Below are 18,241 nucleotides of genomic sequence, written 5' to 3' on the forward strand. Positions count from 1 at the left end.
CGAAACACGTTGGGTACATGTACTAGTGAGCTAGATGTATAATACTGGAAAAGGGTTTACTTGAGTGAGAAACAACGGGTAGTGTTGCTGGATCCAGATCCATTGTTTACACAATGATTTTTATAATTAAGCTTATACTTTTATGCCTTTTCCAATATTGACCTGGCAAAAATTTTTGAGTCCTATCAAGTGCAGAGATTTGCACGCTGCGTATAATTAAATTTTAATCTCGTGTCTTCATAACAAAATACTTGGTGGATGCTAGAAAGACAATAGAGAATCAGATAAAATATATCGGATCACAGTTTGTGTTATATAACAGGCTTAATGTTCTGACTACTGTATACAATGGTGCATCTGTCTTAGTCTTGCATGGTCAGACCTTTTCCATGCAGGGACTTATCAATTAGAGGAGTGCTTATAATCTCTAATTGATCAGCCCCTGTGTGAAAAAAGATCTGGCTACCTGAGACTAGTATCTGTCGTAACATATTATTATAATTAATGATTGCTGTTAATCATTCTATGTAATGTGCTATGTACAACCTGACGACAACACGTGCACCTGTTCACCCCGTGAATAGTCTACTTGTCTAGTCTAATTCCAGCTATGGGCACAAAGGGGTCCCTTCACTATTGCTATATAAGGGAATCCTTTTTTATAAATAGTTCAATACAGCTCATACTGTAGCACGGAAACAATTATTATCATGCCAATATTTTTTTGTCTGTGCTGTAGGAGCCAAAGTATTTCCAGTACCATCAGAGCCAATCTGACTAACTCTTGACAGTATACATCATTGCAACACAGTAAAACAAACTAGTGAAGGTCACTACTAATGTCTGCCACAATACGCACTATTTTTATGCAGTGATGTTCACTACTAAGGTTGTAGTGACCTTAATTTGCTACCATATAGTGAGGGTTAATATAAAAGTAGTGATCGTCACTACTTACATAAAAATAGTGAGTATTGTGACAGGAATTAGTAGTGAAATTCACTACTAATTTTTTTACAGTGAATTGAAGGTCTTATTGTATTAGCATTTCCACTGGAACAAGAAGTACATAGACTATAGCATGTACGCGTTGAACTGAACCCTCAAAAAATTTTAGTAACTCAAGGATGGAATTATGCAAGTTCTTGAAATATGGTTCATTTGTAGTAATCTTGCTTGACCCACTAAAAGTATGCCTGGCACGACCAATCAAATTTTTCACCGTGTACCGGTAATTAATTTCCTATGGGAAAGCCCTTTCCCAAACTTGCAATGAAGCCAAACCACACGTGTATGCTCTTGACACCTTTATCAACACTAATCATCTGGTTGACTGAAACACTCTTTCTGTTGAGAAAAGATCCACTTTTCTTTTTTAGCTGTTTTCTCAGGGCTCAGCTCAACTTGTACATACTTTAAGTTATGAAATAGTAATGTACTGACCAAGTATGCGACTAGTTATGATGACATGTATAACATCTGTTATCTCTCAGTTGTAGTGTGATCTGAAACTGGCTAGTGTTAGCACAAACTTCATTTTTTTTAAAACTGGCTTCATTATGAATAGCTAATGGGAAATCTTTGTGTGTACGTTGTCTGATACATTATCCCCTTGAGCAATCAGAACTTGTACAGTAGTGTGTTTGATCATGACCAGTATTCTCTTGTGATATTCAGTGTCAGTGGTATATCTAGATATCCTGTGATGGTAGGGCACATCTTCTCCCATGCAAGCACATTATACAAAAGATGTAAGTCCATCTCCCAGTGGACATTATATTTGTTTATAAGGTTTGCTGGAAGTGTATGGTTGTGCCTAGCTAACTAAATATATTACTGCTACAGTGCATGGTCTTTTCCACAGCTTGTTAACAACCACCTAACATTATTGCACCATAAACATGCAAATGTCTTATCTGGTACCACACCTCTTAATCTGTTCATCAGCTGGTAACAACTACCTTTAATCACTATATTATTATTATTACCATATCTACACATTTTCTTCTTTATTACTACAGTGGAACCTGTTAATCAGGACACTTGCAAATGAGGACACCTGTGCAATCTGAAAACTTGGGTCCCAAAGTATCCCTTAGCATGACTGACATGAGACACTTTTGGGACGTGTGTGTGTGTGTGTGTGTGTGTGTGTGTGTGTGTGTGTGTGTGTGTGTGTGTGTGTGTGTGTGTGTGTGTGTGTGTGTGTGTGTGTGTGTGTGTGTGTGTGTGTGTGCGTGTGTGTGTGTATGTACAGTATGTGTGTGTACAGTATGTGAGGTGTTTATCTCTAATAATAAAGAGATCACCATTTTTCTCTTTATCAGAAAATATGCAACTTCTTTTTAAAAATTGATATTACACTGAACAAAACAGAACTTAAGGTATTCATCTCAGTGTGAATATCCACTATAGTCTCAAAAAGCTCTTGGTGTAAGCCCTTCACGTGCTATGTGCCTTTCTGTTGTTTATCCACATTCTAGCAAGTGAAAAGCCTCTCACAGTAAGGAATAATCCACTATTTTCTTGAGCAAATCTCTTGAGCCTTTTTGTTACCTATTTCAAGGCTATCAGCCAGTAGAACTACACATCATTGTCATTTGTTAGACATGTCTTCTTTTGAGGGTGGCAAAGGCTATTCAAGTGCCATTACAGTTGATATTTCCTGACTACACAAAAAAGCTGAAATGTTGAAAGTGGCTATGTACCAGTGCCTTGAAAATCCCATCCATTTAGTGCTGGTACAAAACAGGTTTGCCAATGTCTGCAAGAAACTCTGTCCTATTTGTAAAGCCTTCAGATGTTCTTAGCAGGTATACCAAACTGTTTCTTATATGGAGATGTGTCAGTTTTTCTTATATGGAGATGTGTCAGTTGCTTATCAAAACAGTTTTTCTTATATGGAGATGTGTCAGTTGCTTATCAATAGCTTTCACTATGCCTTTTTATGTGGTTTGAATTGTGACTGGTATCTCAATGTTAAGATTTATAATTCAGGGATTTCACCATTCCTTCTGTTGTAGCTGATTGCTGAGCTGTTCCTGCACACATGTATTAAAGCACAAGTTAAAAATGGTACACAACGATACAGTAAACTAGGCCACAAATGTATCTAGCTAAGAGTCTTAGATGTCAATCAAATCACCTGAAGCCTTGCCTGAATCAGTGTTCTTTTTTCTGTATATATAATCCCATCCAAAAACAGCTTATAACTGTAAAAAAAGTGCGCGTCCAAGTAAAGCAGAGTTAACTGCGACAAGAAGTAATGATATCATAATGCGGCCATGTGCGAGGTGTGCAAGTTGTAAAATTAATATTAGCTAATCAGATAATACAATGTTATTGTTAAAGTGTTAATGAGAACTATGTGATGCTACTAGTTTTTAAGTGTGTGAGCATCTTCATAAATGCCACACAAATTTGGTTCTTAATAAAGCAATGTGTATAGATTCTCTGATAGCAATAAATAGTTTGAGTTTGGCCACCTTTCCTTTGTTCATAGCATTGCCGTATACAGGAAAGGCGGCCAAACTCAACCTATTTATTGCTATCAGAGAATCTATACACATTGCTTTATTGAGAATCAAATTTGTGTGGCATTTATGAAGATGCTCACACACTTAAAAACTAGCAGCATCACATAGTTCTCATTAACACTTTAACAATAACATTGTATTATCTGATTATCTGATATTAATTTTACAACTTGCACACCTTGCACATGGCCGCAGTATGATATCATTACTTTTTGTCGCAGTTAACTCTGCTTTACTTGGACGTGCACTTTTTTTTTACAGCTATAAGCTGTTTTTGGATGGGATTTCAATACTTTTTGTTAGAATAAGCATACACTGTTGGTAACAGTAAGTGAGTTTCCATGGTTTTGACAGAAACCCCAGATTACAGTGACAGAATATTAAAATATAACTAATTTTAGTGGCCAGGGCTGCCCACATGGGGGTGGGAGAGGGCAACTGGGGAATTTTGCCCCCGGCCCCAGCCTGAAAGGGGCCCCAGGAGGCCCCATCAAGGGCCCCTTGAATACCTGTTTAAAAGATTGATATACTCTAATAGATAGGGTCCGCAACGTGAAATAATGACCTCCGAGAATCAACTACTAAACCACCCACAAATGCTAGGCTAGGTACCGCTTAGAAAATGCCAGATTGGTGTTATTTTTCATTAACTTCATGTCGTGAAAATCGGCGAATATGCTTACAAATTACAAGATTTTTTGCTATATCTTCAAGTAAATGTCTTTTAAAGCTATAATATGCACTCTCAACCTTTCTTACTAACTGTACTCTAAACTAAAACCATCAGTGGCTGCATTGTCAGGAGCGATTTCCAGCCGCAGCATCGCGAAAATGAAATTTCGGACTCGAAAAAAGTTTCGATGCCACTGAAGCACACAGTAGCGATGCTAAAGTAACCCTCCCAGGTCAAACTGGTCTGGCATGGGTCCAACTACTACCACACCAAAATTAATATCATGAAATTCCAAAATTGTTTGCCATCTGGCTGAACTCGACGGCTGTCAAAAATTCGTCAAAAATGCTGATTTTATTCACTGACGGGAACCTTTGCTAGCCAGATGTGCTAGTTTACTTCTCAAAAGCTTACTAGACCCATAGCCAGTAGCTTTCATTCATAGGGTTGGTCTGGCAGCTCTTCTAGCGACCTCAAAAACCGCCAAATGCCGATATCCACGAATTTTGCCGATATCGACCAATTTACAATGCGTTAAAGAAATCTTGCACATCAAACGTGATGCTTTGCCTCTCTAAAGTCATGCTGCATCCTTGTTTAGTTATATTCGTCCATAGGGTGGCACTGGCGGCTCTCTTATCGAGGCCAAAATCCATCAAAATGCCCACCTCACCATTTGTCATCAGCTTTAGGAAGTTTTACAAGTCAAACATGCTGGTTTACCTCTCTACATTCTTGCTGTACCATTCAATCACCTTCGTCTGTGTAGGCACCTTTCTTCAGTTTCTTGAAAACGTCAGAGCACGCCAATTTGGCGCAACAGTTAATGCTTATTTTGTTTCAATGATTCCATGCAAAAATGATAGGAAAACCAGCAGAAATGTAATAGAGCGAAAATGGAGTTAGTCTAGCTCTAAATATTGTACTCTACAGGTTTATACAAATGATTACCGAAATGAAAATTCCCGATTATCAAAAACCACAATCGAAATTTCCATTCGTGTAGAGTTCCGAAGGGTGGATATTTAAAACTTGACTAACTCCAGTTGGGTTATGTAATATTTCTACTGGATTTTCGTGGAATCAATGAAACAAAATAAGCAGTAAGTGATGTTGATGGTTGCGCCCAATTAGCGTGCTCTGACATTTTCAAGAAACTGAAGAAAGGTGCCTACACAGACGAAGGTGATTGAAATGTCCAGTAAAGATTTAGAGAGGCAAACCAGCATGTTTGACTTGTAAAACTTCCTAAAACTGATGACAAATGGTGAGATGGGCATTTTGATGGATTTTGGCCTCGATAAGAGAGCCGCCAGTGCTACCCTATGGACGAATATAACTAAACAAGGATGCAGCATGACTTTAGAGAGGCAAAGCATCACGTTTGATGTGCAAGATTTCTTTAACGCATTGTAAATTGGTCGATATCGGCAAAATTCGTGGATATCGGCATTTGGCGGTTTTTGAGGTCGCTAGAAGAGCTGCCAGACCAACCCTATGAATGAAATCTACTGGCTATGGGTCTAGTAAGCTTTTGAGAAGTAAACTAGCACATCTGGCTAGCAAAGGTTCCCGTCAGTGAATAAAATCGGCATTTTTGACGAATTTTTTACAGCCGTCGAGCTCAGCCAGATGGCAAACAATTTTGGAATTCCATGATATTTGGTGTGGTAGTAGTTGGACCCATGCCAGACCAGTTTGACCTGGGAGGGTTACTTTAGCATCGCTACTGTGTGCTTCAGTGGCATCGAAACTTTTTTCGAGTCCGAAATTTCATTTTCGCGATGCTGCGGCTGGAAATCGCTCCAGACAATGCAGCCACTGATGATTTTAGTTTAGAGTACAGTTAGTAAGAAAGGTTGAGAGTGTGTATTGTAGCTTTAAAAGACATTTCCTTGAAGATATAGCAAAAAATCTCGTAATATGTAAGCATATTCGCCGATTTGCACGACAAGACATTAATGAAAAATAACACCAATCTGGCATTTTCTAAGTGGTACCTAACCTAGCATTTGTGAGTGGTTTGGTAGTTGATTCTCGGAGGTCATTATTTCACGTTGCGGACCCTATAATAGAGCAGTTAGGATCTAGATACTCTAATAGAGCAGTCACAGTATTCTTTAGAGGAGCAGTATAGCAAGTTATAATTAAGGAGATATGATTGGTGATGGGAAGCTATTGTCATTGTCAGCATGTAATGACCTTTTTGTTGTTGTTTTCAACTTATAGTTAGGCTGAAGTTGTGATTCATTCAGAGTGGAACCCTTCCTTGCCCCTGGGCCCCTCTTTACCTCTTTGCCCTGGGCCCCCTAATTTCTCTGGGCAGCCCTGTTAGTGGCATGCAACTGCAGTCAACTAACACCTATTTTAACTAGTAAACCCTTAATAACACTTTGCCTTTCATCTTGTACTGCATTAAAACGATCAAGATACTCAAATAGAGCAGTCACAAAACAGCTGTAACACAGCAATCAATATTTAGCATAGTTACAATTTCTGCCTAGCATCGGATTGTATAGTTTAAATTACTAGCTACTTACAGACTTTACAATATAATAATACAGCACTTGTAGAAACGTGACTGTTCTATTAGAGTATCTCGATCTACTTCAAGCATCAACTAATTCAAGCGGAGAAGCCACGCCCCTGCCCATATCAATAAGAGATCTTGTGAAATGAAATGAGAATAGTAGAGAAATGGCAAGTATGTACAGAGACAATAGAGGGGCGCGTAATTATGTCCTGTTGTAAATAAACGCCTTTAAAATTTATATTACTACTAAATAAGCACACCAGAATAGGCTTGCGAGGCTGTTGTCTCATTGCTTGTCTTTTCGTGTTGAAGGGATTTAGTGCCACTGAGACACAATTGGTGAGTTTAACTATACATGTATTTGTGTTGTAAAACTTAATTGTAAAAAGGCGATTAGCACATACCATGATAAAACATTTATTTGTACAGTAGAGTCTCTCACAATTGTTAGACATTGGACCAGGGTAAAACTTTTACTGCTATATTTAGAGGTTGTAGCGTTTGTATATCTTAGTATCTTAATAAATAATCCTCCATGATCCGATCGCCATGATCACTAATCACTAACAGTACAGTGAAAACTGGTCATTATTCAGGCCGTAGAGACAAAATTTTCTGACCTAGCTTATTAAAGAGGTGGCCATTTTGCGGCCTTAAAAATGGTGAGAAGCATGTTGTTCTAACTGGCTATAGAGATGGATTTAGTGTGTGACAGCGTATGAGACAGTGAGTGCTGGCAGCAAGGGGGCAGCCAATCTGTTAGAGCACCAAAGGCACTGCTTCAACGTAGGCAGTTGGCTGTCAGCCCAAAGTGTAAAAATTTTCACTATTGGTCCTTATAAGCTCCTGATGAAGAAAGTGATGAAGTCATTATCCATAGGATATATATTTTTCAGAGTATCCGTTTCAGTTCTACTATATAGTAGCCAAACATAAGACGAACATAACACAGCATTCCAGTGGTTTAGTGGTGACCACAACACTGCCGGAGTTAAACTGTGGTGAGATTTGAGACTACCAGAAGTCCTGGAATGCCTTCAACACATGAAATACCAAATATCTAATGCCTGGCTTTCATCCACAGTGGACCTGTCTTGGTGGTCACTTGTACAGAAGGGAAACAGCTGCCACACAGTCTTGCAAGTGAAACAGTTGCCACGCCCCTTAATTATCAATTTGTAAAATCTTGAGCAAAATTGTGTGTACAAGCAAGTGCAATGTTGTACTTCGGCAGTGCCGTGTATATGGTGGCCATATCAGATACTGCCTAGCATTGACACATCATGAGTATTGAAGTCACAGTGCGTTATTTTATCATCCATCTAAATACAATCTCTGAATGTGTCATTTTGTGTACACAGCAATCTGCCACAAGAAGTGACCTGAGTAAGGTTTTAGTGTATATTGTTAACCATTAATATTGTTCACCATTGTTAACTGTGTGTACAGTAAAACCTCACTTAGCGGCCACCTCTTTAACAAGACCACCTCGTTATATTGGCCACCTCTTATAGTAGGTCCCAAATATAGCTAAGCAGTACTTTATGACTTCATTAATAAGGCCACCTTGTTATTCAGGCCAAATTTTTTGGTCCCAGAGCTGGCCCTATTAATGAGGTTTCATTGTACTTATGTGAATTTTTATTTTTCGTAACTTTTCTTCAGGTTTACTGATGGGCACTATGAAGCATTGTTGATTGGTCCGTGCATAATGTGGTGACTTGAAATGCTAAAGCAGTACATAGCATGTCTTGTATGTACATGTTGTAATGTGTTGTAATGTGTTGTAATGTGTCCACACATCTTAGAAATAAATATAATTGTATTCTCTATAAATACTCAGTTCCATTGTGCCACTGGGTCATAAGTGGGTTGAGTATGAATCATCCAGGACATTTGAGTCACATTTTGTCCTGGCCAAGTGGATCTCATCCACTGACAGAATATACAGGATCAGATCACATGTATAAATTACGGTGGAATTTGTTTATTGCCACCTTCACTCAATAAGCAGGTAGCAGTATATAAATTCTCAATTTGGAATTGGCTTTTCAAGAGAGGTTGTCTTTCTATACTGGTGGCCATTAAGACAGGTTGTACTGGTGGAGTGTACATACTAGAGATGCAACGATATCCTCTAGCACATATTTATAACAGGAATGTTTGTTAACTGTTTAGACATACTGGAGCCACACCCACTCATCTGGATTCTACAAATGGAGTCATACCAACTTGTCATCGTACTTACTCGTTACTCCCATTGTGTTTGGATGAATATACATGCCGTCATGTGAGACTTGCTACCATGGCGGGCCACTGGAGAAGATTTTCATAGCTTATATTACAGTCATTATTGTACAATTCTTACATTATTGTTGTGAAAACTGTTTGGTATTCATGTGTCCTCTGTATGTTGTAATTACATGTGTAATTTTGTGTGGGGGTGCTATAAAATGCATGGTGACAATTGTAAATTATCTGTTGGTTTTGCACACTTCCTTTTAGGCTAGCTACATGTGCTAATTACTCACAACTTGTGTCAACAACTGGTAACTACAGTTGTGCTCTGTGTCATTCTTTAAGCTGCGCCCTTAGAGGACAAATTACGTGGGGGCGACTAATTTCAAATCGAACGATGGTAGCTATGCAGCACCATAGACTATAATCTATGGCAGCACACTAGTTCTTTGTGGCTACGTGCAATGATTGACTACATAGAGCGCCAGTTCATCAATACCCAGTGACCGCAGTTGTGCTCTGCGTCATTCTTTAAATTCTGAGTTAAATTCTTACAGAGAACAAATTACGTGGGGGCAACTTAATTCAAAATCAAACCATCCATTTTCGAAAACATATGTTTCAATCTCAACGAAACTTTTAAAGACACATTGCCCTACATGCCATGCGAGTATTGCGGAAAACAACAATATGGGTTTTGTATTTGGCCTCTAGGTCGACTGAAACTTCGTTTGGTGCTGAAATTATGACTGTAGGGTAATCATGTATGGTGAAATCGATGATGTGAATCTTGAGGCGATTGAGAGAATACTGAAGCGATAGCAGGGAAATCAATGTTCGGAATGCACAAAGGAACGCAAGGCATACACCTGCAGTTGTGTCTAACCGCATGCGATAAAAATAATAAATGAAAAAAAACGAAACATCCCCATTGATGTCAGCAATCTCGATCACGAAACAATCGGCATGGATTTGCTTCACTGCTTGTGTGGTAGTTACTAGTGACACGATGAGTTCAACTCTAGAGTTTCAGAGGGATAGCGTAAGTGACGGGTGAGTTACAGGAAGTCCGAATTTGACAACGTTCGTTCCTGTAAAATCCTCACGTGTAGTGGTCGTGTCCTTTATTGTCTGCGGAACGTGTTTCTGCTTTACTGGCCGCACGACTCACTACCATGAGTCTTGATTTCACAATATACAGTACCACCCAGATGTAACGTTACAATCCCAGTCCCTCGTGAGTGCTCAAATCCAGGCCACATGATACACGACTGGAATGTGTCACGTACAAAGACACACGGTTACTGGAGCAGCCACCCAATGGAGCTAGTGTGTCGTGGCTACACGTTGTGAGTTAGCTAGCACACACATGCCACAGAAACTAGCGATTTGACAATGGGCTACACGAGTGTCAACTGCTCGCGAGTGTAACGTTACCTCTGGGCGGTACTGTATCTGGAACATATTAAATCGCTATAGCCCAGAGTGAATGTTTTGATAAGGATTGATAACCCGGTTGCCTATCCCTGGTATGGAAAATATATCTACGGCAGGGCCCCCTTTGCAAGCTAAACACAGGGTTTACATTTAGCAAGCATGTCCGATTTACACTGACCAAGGTCCCCACTATTGTCCTTTGCCCCTCCAGAGGGTCTTCTCACCTATCCTAGTTTGCAAATTAGTTACTCGGTGTCTCTTGGCTAGACAAATTGCAGTGGATACTACATAACATACAGATACTATATAACACACAGATACTACAGAACACACAGATACTACATAACATACAGATACTATATAACACACAGATACTACATAACACACAGATACTACATAACATACAGATACTACATAACACACAGATACTACATAACACACAGATACTACATAACACACAGATACTACATAACACACAGATACTACATAACATACAGATACTACATAAGATACAGATACTACATAACACACAGATACTACATAACACACAGATACTACATAACATACAGATACTACATAAGATACAGATACTACATAACACACAGATACTACATAACACACAGATACTACATAAGATACAGATACTACATAACACACAGATACTACATAACACACAGATACTACATAACACACAGATACTACATAACACACAGATACTACATAACACACAGATACTACATAACATACAGATACTACATAACACACAGATACTACATAACACACAGATACTACATAACACACAGATACTACATAACACACAGATACTACATAACATACAGATACTACATAACACACAGATACTACATAACACACAGATACTACATAACACACAGATACTACATAACACACAGATACTACATAACACACAGATACTACATAACACACAGATACTACATAACACACAGATACTACATAACATACAGATACTACATAACACACAGATACTACATAACACACAGATACTACATAACACACAGATACTACATAACACACAGATACTACATAACACACAGATACTACATAAGACACATATACTACATAAGACACAGATACTACATAACATACAGATACTACATAAGACACAGATACTACATAAGATACAGATACTACATAAGACACAGATACTACATAAGATACAGATACTACATAACACACAGATACTACATAACATACAGATACTACATAAGACACAGATACTACATAACATACAGATACTACATAACATACAGATACTACATAAGACACAGATACTACATAACATACAGATACTACATAAGACACAGATACTACATAAGATACAGATACTACATAAGACACAGATACTACATAACATACAGATACTACATAAGACACAGATACTACATAAGATACAGATACTACATAACACACAGATACTACATAAGACACAGATACTACATAACACACAGATACTACATAAGACACAGATACTACATAAGACACAGATACTACATAAGACACAGATACTACATAAGACACAGATACTACATAAGATACAGATACTACATAACACACAGATACTACATAAGACACAGATACTACATAAGACACAGATACTACATAAGATACAGATACTACATAACATACAGATACTACATAAGACACAGATACTACATAAGACACAGATACTACATAAGATACAGATACTACATAAGATACAGATACTACATAAGACACAGATACTACATAACATACAGATACTACATAAGACACAGATACTACATAAGATACAGATACTACATAACATACAGATACTACATAACATACAGATACTACATAAGACACAGATACTACATAAGATACAGATACTACATAACATACAGATACTACATAACACACAGATACTACATAAGACACAGATACTACATAACACACAGATACTACATAAGACACAGATACTACATAAGACACAGATACTACATAAGATACAGATACTACATAACACACAGATACTACATAAGACACAGATACTACATAACACACAGATACTACATAAGACACAGATACTACATAAGACACAGATACTACATAAGACACAGATACTACATAAGACACAGATACTACATAAGATACAGATACTACATAACACACAGATACTACATAAGACACAGATACTACATAAGACACAGATACTACATAAGATACAGATACTACATAACATACAGATACTACATAAGACACAGATACTACATAAGACACAGATACTACATAAGATACAGATACTACATAAGATACAGATACTACATAAGACACAGATACTACATAACATACAGATACTACATAAGACACAGATACTACATAAGATACAGATACTACATAACATACAGATACTACATAACATACAGATACTACATAAGACACAGATACTACATAAGATACAGATACTACATAACATACAGATACTACATAAGATACAGATACTACATAAGACACAGATACTACATAACATACAGATACTACATAAGACACAGATACTACATAAGACACAGATACTACATAAGACACAGATACTACATAAGACACAGATACTACATAAGATACAGATACTACATAAGACACAGATACTACATAAGACACAGATACTACATAACACACAGATACTACATAACATACAGATACTACATAACACACAGATACTACATAAGACACAGATACTACATAACATACAGATACTACATAAGACACAGATACTACATAAGATACAGATACTACATAACATACAGATACTACATAAGACACAGATACTACATAAGACACAGATACTACATAAGACACAGATACTACATAAGATACAGATACTACATAAGATACAGATACTACATAACATACAGATACTACATAAGACACAGATACTACATAACATACAGATACTACATAAGACACAGATACTACATAAGACACAGATACTACATAAGACACAGATACTACATAAGACACAGATACTACATAAGATACAGATACTACATAAGATACAGATACTACATAAGACACAGATACTACATAAGACACAGATACTACATAAGACACAGATACTACATAAGATACAGATACTACATAACATACAGATACTACATAACATACAGATACTACATAAGATACAGATACTACATAAGACACAGATACTACATAAGATACAGATACTACATAACATACAGATACTACATAAGACACAGATACTACATAACATACAGATACTACATAAGACACAGATACTACATAAGACACAGATACTACATAAGACACAGATACTACATAAGATACAGATACTACATAAGATACAGATACTACATAAGACACAGATACTACATAAGACACAGATACTACATAAGACACAGATACTACATAAGATACAGATACTACATAAGATACAGATACTACATAAGATATAGATACTACATAAGACACAGATACTACATAACACACAGATACTACATAAGACACAGATACTACATAAGATACAGATACTACATAAGACACAGATACTACATAAGATACAGATACTACATAAGATACAGATACTACATAAGACACAGATACTACATAAGATACAGATACTACATAAGATACAGATACTACATAAGACACAGATACTACATAAGACACAGATACTACATAAGACACAGATACTACATAAGATACAGATACTACATAACATACAGATACTACATAACACACAGATACTACATAAGACACAGATACTACATAAGATACAGATACTACATAAGATACAGATACTACATAAGATATAGATACTACATAAGACACAGATACTACATAACACACAGATACTACATAAGACACAGATACTACATAAGACACAGATACTACATAAGATACAGATACTACATAAGATACAGATACTACATAAGACACAGATACTACATAAGACACAGATACTACATAAGACACAGATACTACATAAGATACAGATACTACATAAGATACAGATACTACATAAGACACAGATACTACATAAGATACAGATACTACATAAGACACAGATACTACATAAGATACAGATACTACATAACACACAGATACTACATAACATACAGATACTACATAAGATACAGATACTACATAAGACACAGATACTACATAAGATACAGATACTACATAATATACAGATACTACATAACATACAGATACTACATAAGACACAGATACTACATAAGATACAGATACTACATAACATACAGATACTACATAAGACACAGATACTACATAAGACACAGATACTACATAAGATACAGATACTACATAAGACACAGATACTACATAAGACACAGATACTACATAAGATACAGATACTACATAAGATACAGATACTACATAAGACACAGATACTACATAAGATACAGATACTACATAACATACAGATACTACATAACACACAGATACTACATAAGATACAGATACTACATAAGATACAGATACTACATAAGATACAGATACTACATAAGATACAGATACTACATAAGACACAGATACTACGTAACACACTTATGGATGCATTAAACTATTAGAGGTCATTGCAACTCACAATTGCTGCTGACATCTTCTAGAGGACTCTGTATATCTACTTCCTGTCTTCTTAATATTATATTCTTCAGTCACTTTCTAGGCGTCAGCTTGACACTATGTCTCGATGTTAATATATCTCACAGTCGTCCGTATAATGTTTTGATTAAAACTGTTCAAGTTTCCAGGCTGCTCTACTTGAATGCGACGCTTTTCGCCATTGCCAGCACCACCGCTGCTGTACAACCAGAGCCTCAACATGGAGTTGTTGGCACGCGTATTTCACAATTTACGTTACAATGCGTCACAAGAAAATCGAGAAACTTTCGAGAAAGGTTGAGAAATTATGAGAATCGAGAAATTATCAGAAATTATCGATAAATGAGAAATAATCAAGAAATTTCCGGAAATGTCTCGGAAATTTTTGAGAAATAGCCCAGAACGGGCCACCGTAGTAGTGGTGCCATAAGGGCTATCGTTTTGTTCACCCATGTTGAGTCCATAAGCGCCTCAGGTGCTTTTATAAAAATAATCAGATATTAATGTGCGCCTATAAAGATCGATAATACGAGACACACAGACACAAGCTTGGACACAAAAGAGAAGATATATTCAACTTTCAGGATGTGAGGTACGTTTCTTTTTTGTACGAAACGTGTACTACACGGTAATTTACCCTGGGGGCATTATTTAAATATACTCTATACTGTGACAGACCCTTTGTAGTCATGGTTTAACTTGCACAATCTGCCTTGGCTTATACAGGTGTGATCAACTTAGAGGCTTGGCTAAGGGAAGTGTTGTAATGTCTGAGTTTGGCATAATAGAGCAGGCAATGATTCTTAAGGTCATCACTTTAATTTTATATGTACATATGTCACACATTGGTGATTCCAATTGATGTGCTGCAAGATGAGTTTTTGGAGATACAATGTAGGGTTGGAACGAATGTACAGATAAATCCTCCGAAACTCTTGAAAATGTTACCAAAGCTTTGTTACAAATGTCATGTCAACAATTAATGCACACAGCTGATGGTTATTAGGAGTACTGTACACTGTAGTACAAACTCGTACACTTCATTATAGCTCCAGTACAACCATTGTTTAAACATACAGTGGAACCTGTTAATCAGGACACTTGAAAATGAGTACACCTGTATAACCTGGATGGTCTCAAAATGTCCGTTTGCATGCAATCTGACTTGGAAAATCAGGACACCTTGATAATCTGGACACTTTTGTTCGGTATTAATACACAGGGGTTTCACTGTATAACTAACCAAAAAATATGTAAATGGCAGCTCCCACAAGGAGTGACTATACTTGTGCAACAGGTTTAACTTGTTAGTATCCATGGTAACGAAGCTTTGGTGCGGTAAAGCAGTATCCAAAAGTTATTGTCTTAACCCTAATACAAAGTAGTCAGGATGAATTACCTGCAGCATTCTAACATTTGCGCTAGTCTTTTAAGGAGGTAAATAGTTGTTGGAAGTCTTCCAATTTCCCTAAGCAGTCTCTGTGGTGTGTGTGGCCACAGCACTTTTTTTTCTTTGTCATTGAGTTGGGTAGTATCTGGTACAGTTCAAACCTCATACACACTTGCATTCGTACACTACTCAGCTTATATTATTGTGTAATAGAAAGCAATATGATGAGCAGCAGTCACTGAGAGTAAGAATAATTTGTTGTTTTTTTCTCCCATGAAACAAGCATGAGTTATGTGCATTTGATTACGTTGCGGTATAACATAACTTTATCATTGCTGTTTCTAAACTTCTTGCTTAATAGCATTGATGTATACAACTGTACCTTGATGAATGCCCCAGTTCATGGTGAATAGAATGACACGAGTCCCAACTCTATAGCCTATTGTACTCAAGACTTGTGATCGATTAAACAAAGTGCCTGTAAATTTCTGTACAAGTCGATTGTTTTGTCCTTCTTGATGTCTATTGCTACAACTCCGAAATTACTTACCGGATAATGCTGAAACTAACAGCCCATTGGTTTTCCAACTAAAAAAGTCAGAAATTCAAGAAAATGCAGACAAGTCAATTTTTTGCTCAGCGGGTCACTTATTGTCTACTATCCTCCAAGATTAAAATATGCTAGGAGCTGATTATAATAATTCCATTCCCTAATGTTTTTGCACTAACTTATGTAAACTATCTGTATGTTGTAGTGCTATATATGGTAATGCTATATATGGTACTGTAACACCATATATGGTACTGTAGCACCATAAACAATTATTACTTTTGAAAGAAGTATTAAAGAAATGCTGGCTAAAAATGTGCTGGGTGTTACCTTAATTAAATACAGTTGGCATGCATTGAATGAACCTCACTAATAGGGCCATGTGGCTAGGGATATATTATGGCCTCAGCAATGGAGCAGTATGTCCCATACACATTAACGTATTCAAGGAAATTTTGATGTCAGAAAAATTTGATGAATCGACAAATTCATATGTTTATAAGCACCTTTAAAAGTACAGGTTTTGTCTACAATTCCTTGATTTTCGTCAATATTTTATTCGTCAAATCTGCTGAAGTGTGAATTCTTCAAATTTTTCTTACATCAAAATTTCCTTGCATACAGTAGCTATGTTCGGAGGTGGCCACTACATCAAAGTAGTCTTATTAAACACATGGCTTCTAAGTGAGGTGTTATGAAGTATAAGCAACTACGTGGAACCTCTCTAAAAGGACCTCCGTATAAAGGGCACTGAACATTCAGTCTCTTGATAGTGTACAGTTGATAGTGTACAGTTTTAGAATGTCCCTTTACAAGCCTCTACCAATACAATCATACCCCTGAAAACACAACTCCCAATATAGTTTCCACACAGGGATTATTCACCACCAGATCCCCATAATAAAATGTGCCTATTGGAAGCTAAGCATTGTAGATATCTAGATACATAATATTATTTATTTCATCATTGCAGATGGATTTTGTACTTACAACCATAATACCATCTACTTGGAACCAGGGATGACGTCTTTCGTTTGTAATAATTACATACTGAAAACTTCCACAGATGTCCCTGCTCTGAGTCACCAGGTAGGGATGACTGTGCTAGCACAGTAGCCAAAGACTTTGCTTTGTGTGTGTGTGCGATATTTATGTGATATGATAGTGTACAGTAGTTGTGTCCACATTAGGTCTTGTGTAACATGTGACCTGTACTGAACTCAAGACTTTTATTACTTAATCATGT

The 18,241-nt window shown here is 37.0% G+C and overlaps 1 protein-coding gene and 1 long non-coding RNA gene across 2 annotated transcripts in view; both read left to right on the top strand.

The window, feature by feature from the left end:
- LOC136265497 (protein NLRC3-like) overlaps positions 1-18,241 on the top strand; it is a 64,941-nt gene that overhangs the window by 18,754 nt on the left and 27,946 nt on the right. The window lies entirely within an intron of this gene.
- LOC136266664 (uncharacterized) lies at positions 6,905-9,280 on the top strand. The gene is made up of 3 exons (XR_010706218.1): positions 6,905-7,081; positions 8,408-8,495; positions 8,921-9,280. It is a non-coding gene; the product is annotated as an uncharacterized lncRNA (long non-coding RNA).

Source organism: Dysidea avara, chromosome 9 (assembly GCF_963678975.1).
Source record: "Dysidea avara chromosome 9, odDysAvar1.4, whole genome shotgun sequence".
NCBI classification, from domain to species: Eukaryota; Metazoa; Porifera; class Demospongiae; order Dictyoceratida; family Dysideidae; genus Dysidea; species Dysidea avara.